Source organism: Lytechinus pictus, chromosome 4 (genome assembly GCF_037042905.1).
Source record: "Lytechinus pictus isolate F3 Inbred chromosome 4, Lp3.0, whole genome shotgun sequence".
Classification (NCBI taxonomy): Eukaryota; Metazoa; Echinodermata; class Echinoidea; order Temnopleuroida; family Toxopneustidae; genus Lytechinus; species Lytechinus pictus.
Window position 1 is genome coordinate 1,268,770 of NC_087248.1, and position 10,178 is coordinate 1,278,947.

Genomic DNA, 10,178 nt, shown 5'->3' on the forward strand with positions numbered 1-10,178 from the left:
TATTACAATCAATTCGATTTCAAAACCTGAGTATTTTGTCTTTCTGTATCTCAAAATGGTTCCGCTATACTGGTGGTGAAAGAGGATGGTGCTCTATGAAACACCAGGTGATAAATAGGGTCAATAAGAACAAGAAAGAGAAGAAAAGTAAAAAAAAAAATAGTTGGGGGAAAGATGGAATGTTATTGAAACAAACTTTGTCATTCTAAAAATGAGTGAAACTCTCGTTTGTGTCATTTCTTCGACATTAGAAGATATTTTGACATCGGGCAGGTGTAAAGAAACATCACGGCAAACAAAAACAAGCTATATACATCTTTACTTCGCTTAAATTCTTAATGTGTTTTATTTTTGCTTTTTTTCGGCATTTCAATATCCCCTGTTTTCCTTGTAATTTTCTGATTAATACCCTCAAGGAAACAATACCATTATCAATCACGAGATTAAAAACTTTCCGAATCACCTTCGGCGAAATGACCTCTCTTTGTATTTCAATTTGTAAGGTGACCTTTGTTTTTAATCTAGCGTTCTCTGAATACAACCGACAATGGTGATTTTCGAAGAAGAAAAAAAATTCACTTCAAAGGTATAAATGAAATTTTCTGATTCTGTCATTGATATGATTTTTTTTCGAAAGCATACTCACCTGAGATGAAGTTATCAAAGTGCGCCCGCTATAGAGTCTGATTAGTATTTTCCTTAAAGTAACCTCAGATTTTGTTATCTTGATTGGTAATAACATAACTAAAATAATATAGGATTTGGTAAGCGCACGTATCCACCTTGCTAGGTGCTCAAGGCGCTCCTATATGATTACCCCGGCTAAGCTAGTCTACCGATTCCGATGCGCACAGCGTTTTGAGGAATTACTTCCTGCCGGTACCCATTTACCACACCTGGGTTGAGTGCAGCACAATGTGGGTAAATAATCTTAACACACTTATTGTTCAGGATTATCTAAAGTGTCAATTTTTTACATGGAGATACCATTACAACTGATATATTCCTTTTTGCAAAACGATTCCAGACATATAAAAGTATGAAGACTTCAATATATTCAACCCTACTCAGTGAACCAAACTTGAATATCTACCCCACACCAATAGTACTCATGATTTCCTCTGTTACCTATATATATATATATATATATATATATATATATATATATATATATATATATATATATATATATATATATATATATATATATATATATATATATATATATATATACATATATATATATATATATATATATTTACATATATATATATATATATATATATACACATATATACATATATATACTAGTATACATGTAAATATTATATCAGGGGCGTAAATTCAATGTAGATTCAATGAGATCGAATCAAATAAATTTTTAACCATGGTTTAAAATAATCTTGAAATCAAAACTCAAAATGAAAACGGGGGGAAGGAAGTGGGGAAGAGTCTGTGATATTATTTTTTTTAAACAGATATAGTGTCAGAGTGGATCACTCTCGTCATCATCAACTTCATATTACCATTGTAGTCGTAATCATCACCATCATCATCCACCCTAAAGATTATGTTGAGTTATTCTATGTTATCTCAAAATTGCTCTTAAGGAATCTGAATAAATTTTTAAACAAAAATCATCTCCGCACCAAACCGGTATAACATGACCCCTGTAAACCTATATAGTACCCTCTAAAAACACTAAGTAAAATTTTATCCAATATTGGGTAAAAAGGGAACATGCATGTTTGCTGGTCTTTTTTTTTACCCCATATTGGGCAATTAGAACGCAAAATTTACAAAATATTTTTTTACCCAATCAACATGAAATGTTCCCATTTACCCAATACCCATTATTGGGTAAACCTTTTTTTAGAGTGTACCTGGGATTTCATAAACCTCATTCTAGAAGCAGACATAAATGAGATTGATCTTTGGCAGCGATCAAGGGGTAATTGAGATAATTATATCTGATGATTAAATCCTGTTATCATTGCCTCAGACCATTGCTGTTTTCTCTCCACCAAACGAATTCTAATCCAATTCGGGTTCAGATATTTGATTCTGGATTAATTTCTTACTCGGCGCGGAAGGCAGTCCCCCATTGGCGCATTTTTAATTGAAAGTACAACGAAAAGAACAATGACCTTTGAGCTTTTATATTACTGAAAATGAATAGTTTTCTTTAAAAAAAATGAAATGTTAATTTGAATCAGTTCTACACTCACCCAAATGAAACCGATTCAATCCCGAGCGATGGTATGTCATTGTGGAAATAACGTATAAGAGGTTCTGGGTTCGGCTGTTCGATTGTAGATGACATACACTGCAAGTCATGTGTTAAAGATTTTTAAAGCTTTATTGTAGTACTTTTATATAAAAAATGAATGTATATCAATTTGGCATAATATATCAATATCGAAAGATGAAATGGATATTGCCGAAATACCCCCCCCCCCAAAAAAAAAAAAGTAATATAATGATTACAAATGAATAATAATAAATAATAAAGGTAAATATTAACTTAAAGTGACATTAATCTAAGCCGAGCCATAATTTATGTGAGGAACGATTGTTAAAGAAACTCTGCGAATTCTCAGCTTGAACGAATGATTTCTAGAAGAGAGGATTGAGAATTTAATTTGAGGACCGAAGGACACGGTTCATGTCTCGCATGGTTGGCGTTTAGCCCGAATCTCTGGCTGGTAGACCATCTGTCGACAGGGATCATCGAGATGGTGAAGAAGAGGTATACAATTCTTTCATTTTTATTTCTTTTCAATCATTAAGGAGGTTGAAAGATTGGGCTGTCAATTGGTTATGATTAGAGTGATACTCATGAGTGATTTATATCATAAATTCTATCGTCGTGAACAATTAGTGATGTTGTAAAGTGGTTTGGATCTCTTCGCGCTCAATGGGATAGATGAAATTTATAATGTTACTGGTTGTAAGGTAACGCGGCCTGAATAAATATCACAAAAAAAAAATCGAAATATATGTTGTGTGAATTATTTTTCTACGATTTCGGCATTTTCTGCGTCGTCTTGATCAATTGATATGTTGATATAATTTATTTGTTTCACTTCAAAATCAACAAACATTAAAAAAAAATAATTCGAAATATGATATAGCATAATGACATTAAATAGGAACCTTCTGGAAAGCCTGGTTTGTAAATGAAGATTCCTCTAAATAAAACCGTATAAGTGACATAAATATGTTTACAAATAAATTAAAATGTCAATAATATACAAATAATCCATATATAACTTCATGCAAACTGAAATAAAAATGTCATATGAATTATTTTCAATGAATTATAATAGTTACAATCTTACAATCTTCCGAAAAATAACAGCTAAAATGAGGCTGAAAAAGAAGAAGAAAAAAATCTAAACCAAAGGCATATTACAGAAACAGTATAAAAATGTCATATGAATTATTTTCAATGAATTATAATAGTTACAATCTTACAATCTTCCGAAAAATAACAGCTAAAATAAGGCTGAAAAAGAAGAAGAAAAAAAGTTAAACCAAAGGCATATTACAGAAACAGTAGATAACTACACTCTTAAAATAGTTGGGCAAAAATGCCCAACTTTTAATCAACCCTGGGCAACATACTGTCTACACAACTATTGGTTAAAATCTGCCCAAATTGGGTTATAAAAACTAATAATTGGGTAATAATTTGCTCAATTGGATAATAATTGCCCAAAATATATATATTTTTTAACCAACATACATTACCCAACACAGTGGACAGTATGTTACCCAACATTTTCAGTGTGTATCAGAAAGTTACACATATGACCAACGTCACCCACGCATAATTACATCCATTGTTTATGTCTCGGTCACACCAACAAAGTGACCCTAGTAAATATTTACTTTATTACCAATGTATCGGTCGGTTTGGAGTCGGTTTCGTCTGTGAGACTGTATCTTCCCTCAGCTAATTTGATAGCAATAGAGAATTTGTTTTTCTTACTACATTTTCCCCAAAGAACGTTCAATACTGAAACCCACTTTTTAGTCGTTCCCTTTTCCAAACTTTTGCCGTTTTTTTTCAGAGATCCATTGCTTGAAAGGGAACGAGTTAAATCACCTTTAAAGCATGTTCGTGAACTACCAAACTACATCAAGTTTAACTGCTGGATAAACTGTCGTCTTTTAAGCATGTCGGTATAAATAAACCTTAACACCTCGCGATCACGCTCTTCAAAGAAACCTCTAACATGAAATGCTGAAATCTAAATTAGTTTAAAGGACAATAACTTCTCGAGTGACCATATAACGAGAGGAGAGGGTTAGAAAACGATATTTCTGTGGCATTTCGTTCGTCATCTCTGTCCACTATCGCGAGAGTAGTACCTCTTAGCATGCAGCATTGAAATCAATTCAAATCTGCCATATAATACACGGTTATAAACATCTCCTCTCGAAGTACTTGGTAAACGATGTTCTCTCGAGTTCGCTTATATCATGCCTTGCCCTGAGTCATAAACAGAAACACTCATAAAATGGCCCAGGTATATGGGTGACGACTTTTGCTCCCTATTTCTTATATTAACCATTTTCCTATCCTCCGATTTATTTATAGAAACAATGCAATTTGAAAGCACTCTCGATAAATTGAACATTTTCCCTGCCATTTCCTAATGTCATAACAGTATCCCGATCTGAGCGGAAAAACGGTCTAATTTTGGTGTTATTCCCTCAGCTCGGACGTTCTCTTTCAATTACTTTAACGACCTGCTCCAAAAGTTCGCAATCATTATAGAGCGACATTTCCCACAAATCGAAATTTTGTTTAAACTAGGGGAGATGACCAAAATATGTAAGACATCATCTTTCATGATTTAGGTCTGCAAAGGTCTCACTGTTTCGGAACATGGGACACATTTACAACATATCCTGAAAATTTGAAATAAAACCCCCCAAAACAAAAATAACAAATAAAGTTTAACTTATAAATGTAAGAGAGAGAGAGAGAGAAGGAAGGCTAAACTTTACCACTCACAAGCAATATCTATTTGGGGTTTGTTTGGAATATAAGAAATATGGCATTTTGTAGCATTCTATATCCATACTTTATAGAGTATTTTTAACATAGGCCTATTGTACTACACACTTAAAATGTTGGGTAACATACTGCCCAATGTGTTGGGTAATGTATGTTGGTAAACGTATATATATATATATATATATAAAATATATATAATTTATTGCCCAACTATTTTAAGAGTGTAGTATTTGAAGAGTGCATTTAGAAATCAAATTTTCTTAATTTAGAAAGAGGCGATGTGAAATATCCGAAATTAAACATGTATCTATACGTGATACGCAGCAAAACAATGTATATCGTTTTAATATTTCATTTTAGGTGATTGGCCTACATTCGTACAATAATAGATGAAATCTTGATAACTCCCTCTGCAAAATAAAGTTTACACTTTGAAAGCCCCAAACGGCTTCATATATATCGATCGAATTTCGAACATAGATTAAAATAAATGCGAACCACTATTTTTCATGTTTTAAAGGCCAAACGTTGACATCGTGTAGGTTTTCATATTTCACAATTACAGATCCCAACATTTTATTTAATATATTTTTTCTTTGAATAAAAAGTTTAGTTGTCTTGGGCACTAAATGAAGTATAATAAAATATTACATAATGATAAAAAGTATTATCTATCAATTGCATTTTTAACGAGTACATAACATTGACAATTGGAAAATTTGTGATAAAATAAACAGATTTTCTTAATGAATGATACAGATTAGCATGAATCACACCAAAAATAGTAGAACTTTTTGTCAGTTTGACAATTTGATTCTCTGCCAAAATGCATGTCGTACATTTGTTGAGTTTGTTTAAGTTGGGATGTTAATGTTGAATCACATAACAGGGCGAACTATAACTCATGAAGTGAAAGTATGGGGAACTATTGGGGATTAATGAAAGATTATGACATAGCCAATAATAAAACATCTAGCCCGGTTAGCTCAGTCGGTAGAGCATGGGACTCTTAATCCCAGGGTCGTGGGTTCGAGCCCCACATTGGGCGAATATTTTGCTACTTGGTGTACACAATTCTCAACAACCACGATGTAAAAGATAAAATGTATCAGAAATTCTATTGCTGAAGCATTGTTAATTAAACTAATAGGCCTACCTGCCCAATTATCTTTTATTTTGCAATCTCACATTCTTATGTAAGAATTATTGTGTAAAATCAAGTTGGTAAATAAATGCTGAACACTGGCTCATCGATTAAAGAAACAAAAACTTACAAACGACTGGTGAATAATCGAAGAAAGACAGGTGAAAACGAAGAAATAAACAGTCAAGGGAGTAAAAGGAAAATAAAATGATTATGATGACGATGGGAAGGAGGAGCGGGGAATCAGAAAGGCAAGAATCACAAGAAAAAATATATATAAGGATGTAAGAAACACCTTCATAAATGGAAGAAGAAAAAAAAAGAAAAAAAGAAGAAGAAAAAGAAGAAGAAAGAAGAAAGAGAAGAAAAAGAAGAAAACAAAGAAGAAGAAAACGTAGAAGAAGAAGAAAGAAGAAGAAAGAGAGAAGGAGAAGAACAGGAGAATAAAATGATGATGATGAAGAGAAGAAGGAAAAAAGTTAATACAAATAAAAAGATGAGACGAGGGAAAAGGAAAGCACATGTGATAAGGAAAATAAGAAAAAAAGAATGAAAGGTATTTGATCTTATTAAAGTGTATATGTGAGAAGATGACAAGCGATACAACAAATCATCTAGCCCGGTTAGCTCAGTCGGTAGAGCATGGGACTCTTAATCCCAGGGTCGTGGGTTCGAGCCCCACATTGGGCGAACATTTTGCAATTTGGCATTAAAATGATAACGACCATCAAAGGTATTACTACACTAAATAAAAAAAAACAAGAAGAAATAATATTAATTTGCCTAATTTTGAAAATTAGACTTATAGGACCACCTGCCTCCTTAAATTTTGTTATGTTTTATTTTATTTCATTTCCTTTCATTTCTTTTCTTTTTCATTTTAAACTCTTTCCTAATCCTCTTGATATATTCTCTTCAATTTATTTCTTGATTTCTACCCGAATCTTTTGCGGTTTTCAGTCGGATAGATAGATGTGTTTGCGTTAATTTGAGTAGACACCACGTCGACAATGATTTTGGCGGGAGACTCTGATTCTCAATTGAAAACACGTAGTACATACTGCAGTCACACCAACGAAACCGACTTCAAACCGACCGATGATAGGCCATTAGAAATAACGTAATAGTTTTGGTCGGTCTAGTGTTTCTATCGCTAATTGTGACTGTAACAAAAATCCTTTTTTTTTAATACGTAAGGGGTTCACAAACCTTGGCAGTCGTAACTTCCTTATTTTCATTACTGCTGGCGAAATGGTCTCTAAAAAGCACAGACCTCATGTTCTTTATTATCACAACTAATAAATAAAAGAAACGCCAGAACCAAAGTAATTTTTTAATCAAAATAATCATATATGTTTTTGTACAATGCTCGTTAGTGAACATTAATGACAGCTTTTGTAATAATAATCAATAATCAATAATAATAATAATAATAATAATAATAATGATAATGATAATATTAATAATAATAATAATATTAATGATAATAATAATAATACGAAGAATAAAATAATAATTATTTATTATAATACGAAGAAGAAGAAGAAAAAAAAAGCAATTAATTTGGGCCATATCCATCTCGTTAGAGATGCTCAAGGCGCACAATAGTGAAGGGGGAGCAAACAAAATATCAAAGGAACACAAAAAATATTGATAAAAGGAGTCATCTAGGGGTAAGTTTTTAGCTTATCCTTAAACGTTTCAACACATTTGCTATTACGGATCTCTAGTGGGAGGTAATTCCATAGTGAGGGACCCGCATGGATGCATGCCCTTCCAACTCCGGCCCCTCCTCACCATATAAGTTAGAGTCCACATATTATGTAATTAATGACACAATACATTTGTATTACTTGAGTATTCATGATTACCAGCATTTTCATCATATCACAATAGGCTGCTTCACATGATGCAGCCATTCTGAGAGAGAGCGCCCATTGGAGAATGAGTGAAGGGGATGACTGGGTAATTAAGATGCAATGATGGATCGACAAGCAGCGAGATAGACTAGATAGATCGCAAGGGAAGGTAGGAGGAAGGGAGAAAGGGTGATAAAAGGAGTTGGCTTAAATTGTTTTGAACAGTGGACGTCATTGTTTCTGGATTCAGACCCCTTTCAGAAAGCTACTCATTAGGCTTGCTAGATGATCAATTATTTATGTTCCATTGACACCACTTTACCATCACCACCATCCCCATAAATTACACGCAAGCTTACAATTACGAAGAAATGTGGATGGGATTTCAGTTCAGTACATGTAACAAAAGCTCCCCCTCCCTTCTCCTCCGAAAAAATGCATAAAATTAAAGGGGGTAAAATGCTATTTAAGTTTGATCGGAAAAAAAAATTATTATCGGTATGAGGTAGGGAGACTAGCAAATAAATAACATAGAGATTCACCTTTATTGAATATCTTTTTTATCAATTTAACCGAGATCCATGAATTATAACAAACGGATGTCAATGAAAGCTGACAACAGATATATAATTGGATTTCATTTAAATTATCATGCCTCACAGATATAAACCGAAATGAAAACGAATATTAAAAAATAATCACAGGACATGGATTGAGAAAATCGGATATCAAGGAGTTACTTTCTCAGTGCACCCAAATTAAAAAAAAAGTGCTGATGAGTTCTTTATCAACACGTTCAGAGATACAACTCTCTTGAAGCAAGAATGCGATCCGAACACTTGGACCGTTGCTAGGACGGGCAATCTTAACAATTGTGTTATCATTCAAATGTCACGGTTGCTGCCCGCATTCTGTCCTCCGCGGCACAAAGACCTCTAACAGGTGAATGCAATCCTATATTGTAACAACATTGAGGCCTTCAAAATCTGAACTCAAAACAATAATATTGAGGTATCTGAACTAAACACCATGGTGGTACTTATACCTGGCATATTGGGGCAGCCGGCGTATTTTAATGATTTAACTTATTATAAATGGCGCAATACAAATGATGTTCATCATCACGATCATCATCATCGATAAAAACACTGTATGCAGACACGCCATTAGGTGTACTTGGAGATATAATATAGTAAATAATTTGTTGAAGCGTTGCACTTTATTTGAGTGATCCTTTTTTGCAAAATCTCGTTGGCAAGAATAAATACGTCTGATTTCGAAGACTAGACTTGCTAGGCGAGCAAGGATCTCGCTGTACCTCTCCGAAATGAAGCGACAATTGGACGAAGCGATCGGTGAGGAATTTCTCAATTCTACTGATTTTCAAAGATTCGAGTTTCTTCCATGAATTCAGTTATCATCTCTTCATCAGCATCCTCCCATTCTCGATTGCTGCAACGCATTCTGAGGAGTCTAACCAACATTCACAAGAGCTTAGATTTTATGTATCCTACAGCCCAGAGTTCGGAGGACCTGTTATGTTTGTCTTGTGTCTGGCTTCTACAAACATTGTTGTATCGGTGCTGATCACACCGCCAGAGATTAAATCGCTTTCGACTTTGTCATAATACTTTTCGGCTGGAAATTATTTGTTGGAATCACGCCCTGGAGATCAAAGAGGACGATCTCTTTCAAAGGTATTCTCTGTTGGAAGGAAACGGTAAGTCGAATTGATATTTTTATTTCTAATCGTGTCTTTTAATGGTCGTCATTGATGTTTGATTTGAAGAAGTTGTCATGTATTGCTGGTAGACTAGTCGTCACGTGACTTGGGCATCTAGGTTCGAAGCCGAGTCGACGCTTTCCTTTCGTAAGAAAGTATCATTATTACAATACACGGCAATCAATCATTTACCCCCTTCTATCACTGTTACAGACGATATATTGTTTCATATCACCTTTTGTAAGAAGTGAGCAGTGAAAGAAATAACATGAGCCTACTTAGTAGCGCATTTTATATGGCTTTGTTTTCCAGGTTGACAATTTACAATAATACATGTATATAATGATACAATACTTAAAAAGACGGAAACCAATTAACCAAGCCGGAAAGAACGTATATAAAGACAATATTGTTATTAAAAGT

At 33.7% G+C, this 10,178-nt stretch overlaps 2 non-coding genes across 2 annotated transcripts; both read left to right on the forward strand.

Annotated features, from left to right (window-relative positions):
- Nucleotides 1–6,004: 6,004 nt before the first annotated feature.
- TRNAK-CUU (transfer RNA lysine (anticodon CUU)) lies at nt 6,005–6,077 on the forward strand. Its single transcript has one exon. It is a non-coding gene; the product is annotated as a tRNA-Lys (tRNA).
- Nucleotides 6,078–6,790: 713 nt separating this feature from the next.
- Nucleotides 6,791–6,863, forward strand: TRNAK-CUU (transfer RNA lysine (anticodon CUU)). The gene has a single exon. It is a non-coding gene; the product is annotated as a tRNA-Lys (tRNA).
- Nucleotides 6,864–10,178: the final 3,315 nt, after the last annotated feature.